We start from the raw sequence: 15,971 nt of genomic DNA, 5'->3' as shown, positions 1-15,971 counted from the left end.
ATTATTTTATCTCAAGTTTTCAGATATTTCTGTTCACGATCTTTGACCTCATTGATTTTTGAGCCCATTCTAAGGCAAATGCCAATATGGAAAGGCTGTGTCGAGATAGAAACTGTCCACTCAATAGTGTATAAGAAAAAGAAAATGAAGCATGAAGGGCCATGGAAACTCTACCTACCCTCAAGCAACTGTTCCAAGTTAACTTCTTCCTCTGCCTAGACCTCAGAATTTCCTAAGTTATCACCATCATCAGGACCAGCTGCTGCCCACAGGGCTCAATAAAGCTTGACAGTTCCTATTCAAGTCAGAATAATGATTCTGTACCTTCTCTTATCTGCTTATTTCAATGATGGTCACAGCAGACATTGTATGACCTTTGTTTTTCCTTTCCATATCATTTTTTCCTTTCACACCCTTCCATTCACCTTCTATAATGGTGGCAGCAGTAGCTGATCTTGATAATCTTTGAGTTTTTGTTAATTAATGTATAGACATATCTTTACTTGAGAGCTGTGTGCAAGCCATTTTGTTTCAAATTCATGAAGTATCAAGTTAACTTTGCTCCAGGCCATTAACATTTTTCTAAAATGCCAGTTGCATAAGTTTGTTGGTTATTTGCATTTTAATAAGTAAGTTCACTATACTTTTTGCTTCTAATTATTAAATATTACAAATAAGACAGAAACATCTCCTTTGCAAAATGAACTTTGGGAATATGGGCATAGTGTCACATGCTGTCATCTTCGAACTAGGGGAGTAGAGTCAGGAAGATCAGGAATTCAAAGTTATGACATGACACATATCCTTAAAAATAAAGAATATCTAAACCTTGGGAAAGAAAATTTGCTTTATAATCACATAAAACAGAATTCATGAGTACTGCATTTTTCACTTCGTAAGAGTCAGGGAAGAAAAACCTACTCATTCTTTTGGACACTTTACAGCCAGGAAATGGGCACACTTTTTCCTTTGGAAGCTTGTGATTCATTTTAGCGGACACTTTATTCTGGTTGACAGTACATTTTAAGTGTGCAGATAAATGACTGACGAAACACCAAGCCCCATTGGACACAGTTAAGCATTGCTGGGACCCCAGGCCTGCCTTGACAGAACAGAGAAATATTTCCTTTGAGCCCCACTTAGAATTCATGACAGGATCACTTTCAAACACCAGATCTTTGACGACATTGCTATCTTTACATGAAGCTTCAATTCTCCGTTAAGAGGATACAATTCTTGTCAGAATTTGACAAGTAAATCCCAAGTTTTAATAACTCCAATGGTGTACTGTAGCTGGGAAGAAACTGATGAGAGACTTAAAGGAGCTATTTGAACGTCACCTTATTACTTTCATATCAGAGCAAATTTAATAAAAGTCTTCCCATTTCATTATTGTTGGGAAGTATATTTTTTCAGCTTCACATTTCTATGGCAACGTCTAAATCTATAGTGACTGTTTAATTTGAGATGTGCACTATGCAAAGAGTATTTAATTTCTCACTTGATAGGCAACTCGTAAGCTTACTTGTAAGTGGCAGCAGCATGCCTTATTTAGGGACCTTCACGTGACAGTTTCTTGGGCAGAGGAGAGATAATTACTTATTAAAGTGGTTTTATGCTTTACTTCTAAGGACTAATCCTGAATTTTATATTGGAACTCTTACTCAAAAGATGTCTACATGTAATTAATTTCTTCAAATTCCTTGCACTAATTTAGCTCTCAATCATCAAAAATTTCTCCACTTTTTATGTACATAACATCTATCTGTCTATGTATGTATGTATGTATGTATGTATGTATCTATCTATCTATCTATCTATCTATCTATCTATCTATCTATCTATCTATCTATCTATCTATTTATCTAGTATTGGGACTGCCTTTAGAGACAGTGCCTCATGTAACTCATGTAGCCCAGGCTTCAACTAACAATGTTGCTGATATGAACTTGTTCTCATGATTTTCATTTCTTAGCTTCCATGGCAGAAAATATATTCACAATTATACCTGGCAGAAATTTTAGTATCCTCTGATCTGCTGATATTTTCATATCACTTCTCATATTATGTTGCTATAGATATGATAATTAAAATATAAATACCCAATGCATTCCAGGCCTCCTTACTTGGATCTAGTTTGTATGGAAGCTTGTTTCCCACATAGTAATATTGAAAGGGACTGGAACTTATAGGAGACGACTTCAGTGGAAGGTGGAGAAGTCATTGGTGTCACTGCTCTCAGAAAGGATGTAGGTAGCTCTCATGGGACTCTACTATTCCTCTAAGAGTGAGCTATAGAAGAGCAGTTCTGACCGTAGAGTAGTTCTATGGCTTTCTGTTTATCATGTCATGTAACCTTCTGTATTGCATGTGCTTTCACTATGACACTATCTTCCACAATGTGGTCCAGCTAAGTAACTCTTCCTCTGGAATTGAGTTAATGGTGTTTCCAAGCACTGGACATTTTCACTCTAAAATAAACTTTTCTTCTTTCCAAAGTATTCAAACTTAGGTACCTCTTTCTTATTAGAACAGCAAACACTAAAATACACTTCAGTTTTCCTAAACATCTGAAACTGATGATAATCAGTAGAATCATTTTCACTCTGCTTAATATCATCTCCCATAGACTTCCCTAATGTCAGCTGTAGTCTTCCTATCTACCCTGGCACAACTAATAGGAGGAATTCTTGTATTAATTGTTAACATTCCCTAACAAATTTTTCCATTTTCTTGATTTGGTCTGAATTATATACTTTTATGTCTGTATAGAATTATTTAATCTTTGTTTCCTTGTTAGCCTTCTATGAATATCAACCAAATATGGCATATCAAGTTGTAGTAACACTAGGCAATTCCTCTCATATGAAGGCTGGAAAAGGCAACCCACTGTGAAGAAAACAGTACCAAAAGCATATGAAATATACAGAGACAGCCCCTGCTCCCACTGTTAGGTGTCCCACAAGAGGATCAAGCTACACAACTGTAACATATATGTAGAGGGTCTATGTCAGATATATGTGGTTCAGTGGTTGTCAATTGAGTCCCTATTAGCCTCCTAGAGTCATAGGTTATTTGACTCTGTGGGTTTTCCTGTAGTGTTCTCGACCTCTCTGGCTCCTACAATCTTTTTTCCCTGTCTTCAGTGGGATTCTCTGATCTCAGCCTAAGTTTTGACTGTGGGTCTCTGCATCTGTTTCTGTCAGTTACTGTATGAAACCTCTCTGATAAAAACTGGGATAGTCACCAGTCTGACCAAAGGAGATATCAAGTTCAGGCTATGTATCCCCTATTTCTAGGAGCCTTAGGGAGAGTCATCCTTGTAGATTATTGGGAGTTTTCCTTGTATCAGTTTTCTACAGGACCCTGAAAAGCTCTCTCTTTCTAGTCGTCTCTGTCAGTACTCTCCACTTTCACCTACCCCCAATCTGATCCCTCAAGTTCCCATCCCCATCCACCTGCAGGCCACCCAGCAGATCACTTCTATTTTTCCTTCACAAGGAGATCCATTCATCTCACCCCCAGCCTCTCCTTATTGCCTAGCTTACCCGGGTATATATATTGTAGCATAGTTATTCTTTACTTTACAGATAATATTCATTTATGGGTGAATACATATCATGTTTGTCTTTCTGGGTCTGGGTTATATATTCAAGATGAGTGTGTTCTAGTTCCATTCATTTGCTTTCAAATTTCATGATGTCATTGTTTTTAACAGCTGAGTAATAGTCCATTGTGAAAATGTACCACATTTTCTTCACATATTCCTTAGTGGAGTGAAATCTAGGCTGTTTCCAGTTTCTGGCTAATACAAATAAAACTTCTATGAACATAGTTGAGCAAGGATCCTTAAGGATCCTTAAGGTAGGATGGAGTGTCCATGGGAATATGCCCAAGAGTATTATAAGTAGTGGTCCTGAGGTAGAATTTTCTGAGAAACCACCATATTGATTTCCAAAGTGATTGTATAAATTTTCACTTCCACCAGCAAGGAGGGGTTTTCCCTTTCATCCATAGTCTCACTAGCATGAGTTGTGATGTTTTTATCTTAGCCCTCTGACAAACGTAAGGTTAAATGTCAGACTCATTTTGATTTGTATTCCCCTGATCATTAAAGATATGACACACTTCTTTTTTCTTTTTTCTTTTTTTACGAGACAGGGTTTCTCTGTATTGTTTTGGAGGCTTTTGGTCCAGCCCGGTCTCGAACTCACAGAGATCCACCTGCCTCTGCCTCCCGAGTGCTGGGATTAAAGGCATGTGCCACACCGCCCGGCATGATACACTTCTTTAAGTGTTTCATGGGCATTTGAAATTCATCTGTTGTAAATTCTCCATTTAGATAGGTACCTCACTTTTAATAGGATTATTTGGTTTGTTGATGTCTAGTTACTTGAGTTCTTTATATTTTTTGGAGTTCAGCCTCTCAGATCCGAGGTTTCTGAAGTTCTTTTACCATTCCATAGGCTACTGCTTTGTGTGATTAATGGTCCCCTTACAGAAGTTTCAGCTTCATAAGGTCCCTTTTATTGATTGTTCATCTTAATGCCTACACTATCATGTTTATGTTCAGAACAAGGAGTTCACAGATATTCCCCAATTTTTCTTCTAACAGGCACAGTGTGTCTGGTTTTATGTTGAGGATTTTGATCGACTTGGACTTGAGTTTTGTGCAGGGTGATAGATATGGATAATTTTTTTTGCATTCTTGTACACACCAATATCCAGTTAGACTAGCATCATTTGTTGAAGATGCTTTCATTTTTCCATTGTATAATTTTGGCTTCTTTGCTGAAAACCCGGTGTTCATAGATGTGCAAATTTACTTCTGGTTCTTCTATTCAATTCCAATGATCTAACTGTCTGTTTTATGCTAATATCATGCAGTTTTTATTACTGCAGCTTGTATTAGAGCTTAAGATGGGGGATGGTGATACTTTTGGGAGTTCTTTTATTGTAAAAGATTGTTTTAACTGTCCTAGGAGTTTTGTTTTTCTATAGGAAGTTAAGTATTTTTCTATTGATGTCTGTAAAGAATTGTGTTGAGATTTTCATGGGAATTGCAATTAGTCTGTAGATTGCTTTTGGTAAGATGGGCATATTTTCTATGTTATTCCTAAGAATCCATGAGCATGGGAGAGCTTTCCATCTTCTGGTGTCTTTCAATTTCTTTCTTCAAAAATTTGAAGTTCTTTTCATATGGATCTTTCACTTTCTTGGTTAGAATTACACCAAGATATGTTATATTACTTGTGGCTCCTATGAAGGGTGTTGTTTCCTTATTTCTCTCTCAGCCTTTTTATCATTTATATACAGGAGGGCTACTAAATTTTTTAGTAAGCTTATATACATTCAATTCACTGAAGATGTTTATTAGCCTTTATGAAAAGTGTTGTTTCCTTAATTTCTTTCTTAGCCTGTGTATCATTTGTATATAGGAGGGCTACTGACTTTTTTAGTATCTTGTTTCAATTCAATTCACTGAAGATGTTTATTAGCTGTAGAAGTTCCCTGGTAGAATACTTGGGGTCACTTATGTATACTGTCATATCATCTGCAAATGATGATACTTTGACTTTTTTATTTCCAATTTGTATTCCTTTGACCTCACTTTGTTGTCTTATTGCTCTAGCTAGAAATTCACATATGATATTCAATAGACATGAAGGGAGTAGAAAGTTTGACCTCTTCCTTCGCAATTTGTATCCCCTTGATCCCCCTTTGTTGTCGTATGGCAATGGCTAGAACTTCAAGTACCATGTTGAAAAGGTATGGAGAGAGTGGACAGCCTTGTTTTGTTCCTGATTTTAGAGGAATTGCGTTGAGTTTCTGTCCATTTAGTTTGATGTTGGCTGTTGGTTTACTGTATATAGCTTTTATTATGTTTAAGTATGACCCTGTTATCCCAGATCTCTCCAAGACCTTTATCATGAAGGGGTGTTGGATTTTGTCAAAGGCTTTTTCAGCATCTAGTGAGATGATTATGTGATTTTTGTTTTTCAGCTTGTTTATATGGTGGATTACGTTGATGGATTTTCGTATGTTGAACCATCCCTGCATCCCTGGGATGAAACCTACTTGATCGTGGTGAATGATTGTTTTGATATATTCTTGGATCCGATTTGCCAGTATTTTATTGAGTATTTTTGCATCAGTGTTCATGAGGGATAGTGGTCTGAAGTTCTCTTTCTTAGTTGTGTCTTTGTGTGGTTTGGGGATCAAGGTTATTGAAGCCTCATAGAAAGAGTTTGGCAAAGACCCTTCTGCTTCTATTGTGTGGAATACTTTGAGAAGAATTAGTATAAGCTGTTCTTTGAATTTCTGGTAGAATTCTGCACCATTCCGTCTTTTTCACTCTCTTCCATACTGCACCATGTATTTCTTCATCATAATGGCCCCCAGTGGGCCCTTCGTTTCTTCTCTCAGTCCAGGGCAAATAACATCAATCTGGCCTGTGTATTATTCTCCCCACTCACGGTAAATGACAAGGACTACGAAGTTTTATAATTATTGCTTTAGCTAATTTATACCACATTGTTATCTTAATCAAGATGGTGGTGAATATACATGATATATCCTCTTTTTAGCCTTAGTAATGATAGCTGCTAGTATATGGTTGCTTCCATTCTTATAAAGTCATCAGCCAAGATGGTGGTGAGACAGGTGGTTGCTATTTAAAAACATCTATTTTTCTACTCAAGAGTTGAATTCAAATTAGACTTTAAACAAGAGCTGAATCCTGCATAAAATACTCTGTGACAATTTAAGTTTACTTATGAATACAGGTAATTTTAACTACCAGCCTTTTGTTATAAGCTTTAAGTTAACTTATCATTACAGATTTTACGGATTTTTGAACCATATCCAGTGAACGTATAAATCCTGGGTCAAAGAGTTTACACAATAGTCTTAAAAGATTTCATGTCAGAAGAGTTCCAAGAAATTATAGAGAAAAAAATTTTCAAGAGTGAAAGTGAACAAACCTTAGAGATGAGAGACTTTTGGAAGTATAGAGCAGAGAAAATTTACATTTACATTTAAGGGATCTGGGGACCATTTCTTTTTGCAGTGGTAGAAATTGTTACCATAGATAGAATTTGAAAATCAGGTGTGCCATTTTGGGGCATTGATTGAGCTGTACTGAAACCAAGGCATTTGCAGGAACACAGTGAGACTTCAAAGAAATCTTTGGGTACAAGGAGTGCAAAAGAAAGGGTCATATAGACCGAGGAAGGTAGAAGGAGTGACAAAACAGGTAGTTCCTAGTGTGTTAAGGGCAGCTTTTCCTTTTGCCAGCCGCTTTGGTTTATCCCCCGCCAGTCGCCTGGGCTCTGCTGCGCCAGCCTGGTTCTAGATCCGCATGAGTCCCAAATAAACACACAAGAGGCTATATTCATTATGAAGCTGTTGGCCTTGCTTGTCTCTTACTGGCTAGCTCTGCTTTAAGTAATTACCCCATAATTGTTAATCTAAGTATGTCCCTTACCGGAGAATAGTTCTGGGCTCCTACCCCCATGGCGGTTACATGTTGACTCTCCTGTGTTTCTCCTACCCAGAATCCTCCTTGATTCCTAGCCCCACCTATCTAGATTCCTATTGGCCAGACAGTGCTTTATTAGCATAAGACTTCCCCAACACTAGTGGGAGAAGACAGGAATGGGTCACAAGCAGTAACTTCACCTGAGGAAGATTCCAATGTCTTAGAGGCCTAGGAGGGTGTAGAAACGATACAGACCTGCAGTTTCTAGGGGGAGGCAAGGAAGCTCCAGGAGGGCACGGAAAACAAATGGAGCAGAGGAGGATATGTGTTGCGGTGACAAAAATTTCAATCCAGGGCATCCCCAAATGGACTGAGACAGTTGATAGAAATGTCTCAAATCACTAAGGAGAGACATCCCTTTCCATAGGATAAGGGTCCAGCCGGGCAAAAGGAGATTCTAGGCACACCAGTGCTGTGTCTTTGGTAGTAATAGTAGACAAAGTAGAGTCTTGCTGACATTGACCTAGTAGAGAAGGACAGACAGGTGGAAGAGCAGGGAGAGGAGAAAACACCTGAAGAGTGGAACTTCGAGAGTCTTTTGGGAAAAGGGAGGGTTCCAAGGGAGGAAGAGGAATAAGTGTTTCAGTAGAGACATATGGTGGGTGCCCTGGAGTGTATACACCAGGAGCCAAAAAGAGAGAGGGTGGGTTCTCAGGAAATTTAACAGGTCCCAGGAGCCAGAGAAAATGCTTGCAGAGTAGGCAAGGAGAGAGTAATGTTTGGAGCAGGTGGAGAGAAGTAGTGATTGATTTGGCATCCAATTTATTGGGTGACAGAAACCAGCAAAAGCAAATGATCAATACATTCCTTAGTGGGGTCACTTTGGCAGTTGGTTTGCCTATTAGAGGTTGAACTCGTTGGAAGGGGCCTCTTCTATGCACCTCCTTGGTGATGGCACTGTCTGAATAAAATGAGGACATGAGGTATGGCTGAGGAAGTTTTTATTGTGGATGTAAGGGAGAGACCATTCGTAGGCACCTGGAAGGGTCCAGAGCACATAGAGAAAGCAATGGACTAAACATGACCGGCAAGCTGAACCAGGCCATGAAAGAAAGGGGTGGGTGAGAGAGGAGGAGAAGAGAGAGCAAGAGACAAGAGAATGGGTCAAGTGGACCAAGAGGGGTTCGGAATGAGCTCATGGATGAAATGGCAGGCTTATATAGGAAACAGAATATGGTGAAAGGAAAGAAAGCCAATGGGGATGGCCTGAGAAGAACTGAGAGGAGCCATAGATACTGAATGAACCTGCAGGGGCATTTTGGATTAATAGGTACCACAGTTAGTTATTTGTCCTGAGTTGGTTTTTTTGGGGGGGACCTGAAAATCATGTATGAAATACTGAAAACAAGCACTGTTGTACTATAAGCACTATATCAACTCAATTCACTATGCACTATTCTCTAAAACTGAAGAAGGCCGTATTAAGCATTTGGATTAGTTGCTTTTCTATTGTGTGATGAGATATCATGTCTGATGCAACTTATAAATGGAGCAGTTTATTGGGCTTAGGCTTCCAGAAGGATAAGATTCTGTCAGGCTGGGAGATTTGATAGCAAGTGACAGGCACAGATAGTGGCAAGAGCTGAAGGCTCCCGTGTTGAAACGTGTGGTAGTTTGGAAGAAAATGGCTCCCGAAGGGAGTAGCACTGATGAGAGGTGTGGCTTTGTTGGAGTGGGAGTAGCCTTGTTGGAGGAAGTGCGTCACTGTGGGGGTGGGCTTTGAGGTCTCTTTTATTCAAGCTTCCCTCGGTGGGAGACTATTTCATGTTCCCTGCAAGCCAAGATGTAACCTGCAGGCCACCATGTTCCGCCAGGATGATAATGAACAAAACTTCTGAAACTGTAAGGCACCACCTCAATTAAATGTTTTCCTTTATAAGAGTTGCCATGGTCATGGTGTCTCTTCACAGCAATAGAAACCCCAACTTAGACAAACTGCTAGCATAAAGTAGAACAAACTGGGAAAGCAATGAGGCTTTAGACCACAAAGCCTTCCCTCAGTGACATCTTCAGCAAAGTCACTCAGCAAAGGCTTCCTCCTAAGCCTTCCCAAACATAGCCATCATCTGCAACAAAGTATTCAAATATCCCAGTCTCCTCAAACATTACCACCATCTGTGAAAAGACTGAAGATGTCTGAAGCTTTGGGGGACTTTACAATCGAAGTGCCACAGATTCAACAAAGCAACACTCTCAGAGATAAAAATGTACCATCATTGTTTACTAGTGTGAAACAAAACACTATCAACTGGGGAAAGGTCTGCTAATTGATAAGGGATTTCTGAGTCATATAACGGATAGGAAGTTGCTTCTGTGAGACCTAGTTTTTAAAACAAACATGAATTAGTATAAAAAGTAATAGACTATGTGGACTATTATTTTAATTAGGCAAAGATGTGTGACATTTGTTTATGCAGCATTTGTTTAAGGACGCGTGTTTAATTATGTTAAGGTGGGTTGCATTTGTTTCACTTGCCTGCTAAAAGCATCTGATTGGTCTAATAAAGAGCAGAATTGCCAATAGCTAGGCAGGAGAAAAGATAGGCAGGGTTGGCATGCAAAGAGAATAAGCAGGAGGAAAAATCTAGGCTGCAGAGGAGGAAGGGAAGTAGAACCAGAGAAAACAGAGGAGAGAATAAGGGGCATGCCCAGGACAAGAAGCCAAACTGATGCCAGACAGACACAGACAAAAGTGAAAGTAAGATATATATTAGTAAGCAAGGCAATAAGCCCCTTGGCAAAATGTACATGAAGAGAAACAGGTTAAGTTATAAGAGCTAGAAAGGAATGAGCTAAGCTAGGCTGAGCATTGGAAACTAATAAATCTCTGTGTCATCATTGGGAAGATGGGTGGTAGCCCAAACGAAAACTCCTGGTACAATAGACCCTACTCTTACATGAGACAGCTGAAGAAAAATAAGCTCCTGTGGGATTTCTTTCTGTAATGAAGCAGCTAGCCTGTGCCCAGCCTCACCACATTCGTCAAGCTGAGCTGTGGTCAGCTGACAGGGAGGTATTCTCTTCTCTACAAGGTACGGCAAGGCTAGACAGAGAGTGCACAGAGAGCAGCTGGAGCAGACAGAGCTGCTCAGGCACAGACACTGTTTCCCCAGAGAACCTTTGAGTTAATTGACCAAGAAAGTACCCTCCCTGCCACTGCTTGGATGATTTAAAGGGGACAGACAGTATAATGTTTAAGTTGGCAAGAGATCTCCCAGGAACAAAGGCAAAACCAAGCAGGTGGTCCTCTATACCCCAACCTTCAGGACCCGACTCAGAAGCCCCCCCACCCCCAGAATGTGAACTGTACTATTCTCAATTTTAATTGCCAATAAAGGGAAACTCAGTCCATAAAATTCTAATAGAGTGGATTTGTACACAGAAATTCCTAGCAGGCGGAATTGGTTTGAATTACTGAAGCTAGTCACCCTCCAGCAGAGCTGCAGAGATGACTATTAAAACAAAACAAAGCAAAACAAAAAAACTAACAGAACAATGACAACAACAACAAAACTGAGTGGGAGGGAGAAGCCGCACTCACCCAAACTAGAAAGAAATACTGCTGTGATAAACAGCAAAAAACAAAAAGAAAACCCTTCTATTGTTTTATTTCTTACTTCTTTTTACTTTATTATATTGTGTGTGTGTGTAGGAGTCATGTACACACATGTCTGTGTGTGAATCTGTGTGTGCATTCATGAGTGTGTGTGTGTGTGTGTGTGTGTGTGTGTGTGTGTGTGTGTGCGCACGTGCATGCCTGTGTGGGAGTGGAGGGGTTCGAACATGCTCAACTGGGGAAGTCGGGGGGGGGTGTTGGAATCAGTTCTGTTCTTCTAACACGCAGATCCTGGGTATCTGACTCAGGTTTGTAGACTTGCCAACAAGAACTTCTACTTATGGGCCATCTTGTCAACTCCTTTATTTATTTTTAACTTTAATTATTTCACTGTTTTGTTTATAATTTGGTGCTTGTTCAATTGCTCTGTTTTAGCTGGCATCTTGTCTGAATAGACTTACCGTTTTACTTTTCTCTTTTTGTACCTACTTCTTCACTGTTTCGTATAATCTGTGCCTCCTCATTTATCATTTACTCCCTCACTTTGTATTCTCCTTTCCCTTTTTGTCTATCATTTCACTACTTAACTATTGATATTTTGAGTCCAAAAAAACCTATACATTTAATTTTTCCTAATCAGTACTTTAGTGTTACTGTCTCTTAACATTCTCAAATACACAAGTAAAATACACAAGTGTGCTCTATTCCAAGTTAGCATGGGGCTACTGTAAAATAATTTTAATTGTTGCAGCATGAGGGATTCATTTATTTAAAAAACAGTTTTAAGCTTGCATTTGCAAATCAACCTGTAGTTAAACAAAATGTTTTAGATTCATTTAAAACTATGCATTTCTTCTCCTTACATACTGTGTAGTCAACATGTTCCGAATTAGCTGCCCTTTCAGAATGACATTGTAATCGATCTTACTCTGCTTTGAACTTCCAATGTAATTAACTTCTCCTATCTCAGCAGAATGTGTAGTTTCTATGTACCTTGTTCCCAGTTTGCCCCTGATGACCCATTCATATCTGTGACTCTGGAAAAAAATTGGGAATGTGTAAGATGTGGGGGTTAGACCTCTTGTCATCCCTGAAGAACAATGGGAAATGAAAACAATGCCCTGCTCCATGAAAAATGTTGGAAACAACATGTAAGTTATGTAGGAACAAAATCTGATTGTGTTAGTCTAACTGTGATATGATGTGTTGAAAAGCTTAAAATTTAGTTTTGAAAGCTGAGGTGAAGGGCAAAATTGTTACTAGATATTAAGACCCTTTAATGTCCTTTATCATTCTCTGAATAATTCCACACCCTAGAGGGAATTAGAGCCTTTTAATTGGAGGATTTCAAAATCAATTTTATATGGAATCAGGAATTGTAAATGAGTTAATTTTTGTTTTATGTTTCCTTTCAGTAATCATTTTGGATCATCTTCTGGACATAATTGAAACATGTCCAGACCTATACCATAATTGCTCTTTAATGAAGTGCTAGGCCATCTCCCATGGTTATGCATATTTATTAAGATTGAAGTAACATTTCATTGATTGTTTGGATCACATCTCAGCTACTGTGAAAAATGAATTGAAGACCATGCCCCCCCAAAAAACCCAAAATAAAATAAAACTTAAAGTGAAAAAAAGAATAAGGTTTAGTAATACGCTATTTTATTAATTAAGATACCATCAAGAAAATGTTCTAAATATTGAGAAGAGATTATTTTATTTGTTTATTTTGAGACAATATGTTCTATAGCCTAGGCTAGCTTTGAACTATCTCTATAGCCAAGAATGATCCTGAAATCTTGATTTCACTGTCTCTACCTCTGAAGTATAGGGCTTATAATCTGTACTATCAAAATCTGTATTAGAAGATATCTAATGGCAGTAATTGGTTACTCAAATATTGGATGAATAAAATGCAGGCAATATTTAGTAGTACATATGGAGGGGAGAACGAACGAGGAGAGAGGGAGGGGGAGGGAGGGAGAGAGAGAAACTGAGACTGAAACCTTGCTTGCTGAAACAGGCTGGACAGGAGTGTCACAGCCCAAGTGTCTCGCCTGTTGATGAACCGATGACCTACCATCAATGTTGTCACAAAGGCCATGCTGCAGCCACGTTTCCTCTCTCACTGCTGCAGCTGCTTCTGTCACCACTGAAAACTTTCAAAAACTGGAAACAAGATGAAAGGTACTTCACAATACAAATTCCTATCAGGACACATTAACAGTGTGCTGACAGGGAGACAGTTGGTGAGAGAGGTTGAAAGTGTCATTTATAGACTCCAGGTACCTCAACACATAGCATAATAGAGGCATGTAAGGGGAGGGGTTTACAGTAAATATAAATAAGTCAAACTACTGTGTAGAAGATATGCCATTTCACCAAAAGAAAATGGAAATGTTTATTCATTTAACAAATATTTGTGGAATGCCTCCCAGGTGTCAGCATCTCTTCTAGGTGTTAGATACAGAGGGATCAAGAGAGATGAAAAGAACTTCTCAATCTATTTTTGATCTTTCACTCAGAGAAGACAGATGGCAAATAGAATGAGAAGATAAAGTCTACAGTATATTGAAATGTGGCAAATATAATAGGAGAATGTTGAGGAGAAAAAAACGGGGACAGAGATGTCTAAAAAGATGCTTGTAATTTACACAGGCATAAATAAGAAAAAGTGAATCTAGATGTAATATTAAATAGTCATTTCAATAATACATAAATTAAGTTAAAATTTAACATAATGGGGACATGAAAGATGGTATTTTTGGCACAAGAAGTATTGTATTTAGAAAGTAGAAGAATTAAGATGGAGCTGGTAACTGCAACAGCCTGAGCAGATATTTGTGTGCCATGAAATGAGGCAAAATGGGAGATGCAAAACTGCTTGCTGCTCTTATTCCTTGGGTAAAGGTGAATTACATTGCCCATTAATAGAACCAGTAACAAACACAAGTTGGCCTATGCCTTCTTCCTCTGAGAAAACCAAACACTCTATGAGTTGCTGTGATTCCCAAAGCTGTATCCAAGCCCAGGAAGAAGGTCTGTACTGCAGAATGGAGACCCACAAATTACTGAACATTTCCTGCTGTGTTTACTTCCCATCATTGGTCTATCTGTGGTAGCAGTTTAGTCATGAGACTGGACAACTATGTTGAATTTCAGTTTTATAAAGCTGCATAAAACATTGGCCAGAGATTTATTTCCTTTGGAAATATGGGGTTGGACAAATACTTGAAGACACCCTGGAGATCCTGTCCACTACATGACCTGCCTGTAGCACAAGCCATTACAATGTGCAGGCATGGGGTGGAGAGATAGGTAAGGAAGAGAAACGGAACAGTTTGAACAATATGAAGAGAGGCAAATCTGGAGACTCATGGGTGGAGAATAACAGCTTGATGCAAACAGCCTTGGAAGCCACCTGAGGCCATGATGAAGTACCACCCCATTCTGCTGCTGGGTCTATGGACATGCAGCATCAGGAGTCTGTGTCACTGATACCTGATACCATGTGATTCCTTTGATGATGAGCAGTGATGGGGAAGTGTTAGTTTAAGTCAACACTTTCCTCCCCAACTTGCCGTTTGGCCATGATGTTTCATTACAGCAATAGAAAATCTAACTAAGACAGGCTCTGTCTGAACCAACTAGGTGGTTATGTCCCTGAGGGTTCATCTCCTTGTCCTTGTTTTAATTAAAAAGGAGAACAATATGTTATGAAGGAGTTCATCTCTGTCCCTGCCTGGAGATCCAGGACCTAGTGGTTGGGCAACCCAGAAACATGAGATAGAACCAAAGAAAACTTGCAATAAAATGATATTCTGCTGTACTCTTAGATTGTGCCAAGGTCAGTTGTCATCAGAGAGGATTCATTCAGCAACTGCTATAAACAGATGCAGAGACCCACAGTCAAACATTAAGTGGAGATTGAGAAATCCTGCAGAAGAGGGGAAGAAAGGATTGTAGGAGCCAGATGGGTCAAGGACATCACATGAAAACCCACAGAATCAACCAACCATGGCTTATGCGGCTCACGGAGACTGAACCTATCACTAGGGACCCTTCATGAGACTGACCTAACTCCTCTGCATATAAGTTACAGTTGTGTATCTTGGTGTTCTTGTGGGACTTCTAACTGTGTGATTGGAGGTTGTTTCTGACTCTTTTTGCCTGCTTTTGGAACACTTCCCTTCTACAGGGTTACCTCTTCTGGCAGGTGCATATTCTCACTGAAACGTGATATTTCATGGTTGCTTGACATCTATGAGAGACCTGACCTTTGTGAAGAGAAACAGAGGAGTGGTTGGCAAGGGGGTGGGTAGGAGAGCTTTCAGGGAGGAACTGGGAGTAGAGAAGGGAGGAGAAATTGTGGTTGGGATGTAAAAAAAAGGAAACAAACAAATACATAAAAAGTCAGTTAATAAATGTTGATATATCTATATATCTGGCTATCTATCTATCTATCTATCTATCTATCTATCTATCTATCTATCTATCTTGCTTCTTTCCCTCTAGAGAACCTGACTAAAACAGTAAGATACCTAAATCATTAAGATACCTAAATAATATTTTTGTAATTATGTACAAAGATAAACATACTGAGAAAATCAGGCAAACAATTCTATTCACAATAGTCTCAAAGGAAAAAAACACTTTTTAATTATTAAGACAATCTTTTTAATTTTATAAATGAATCCCAGTTCCTTCTTTCTCCACATGTCCCACTGTCCCCACTGCCTCCACATCCACTCTTCAGAGAGAGGAAACCTCTCATGGGGAGTAAACAAAATCTGTAACAGCACATTAAGGCAGGACCAAAGCCCTCCCCATGTATCTAGGCTGAGCAATATATCCCTCTATAGAGAATGG

This window comes from Mesocricetus auratus, unplaced genomic scaffold, assembly GCF_017639785.1.
Source record: "Mesocricetus auratus isolate SY011 unplaced genomic scaffold, BCM_Maur_2.0 Super-Scaffold_6730, whole genome shotgun sequence".
In the NCBI taxonomy this organism is placed as follows: Eukaryota; Metazoa; Chordata; class Mammalia; order Rodentia; family Cricetidae; genus Mesocricetus; species Mesocricetus auratus.
The sequence above is the reverse complement of the archived record's forward strand: the minus strand, read 5'-3'. Positions refer to the sequence as shown.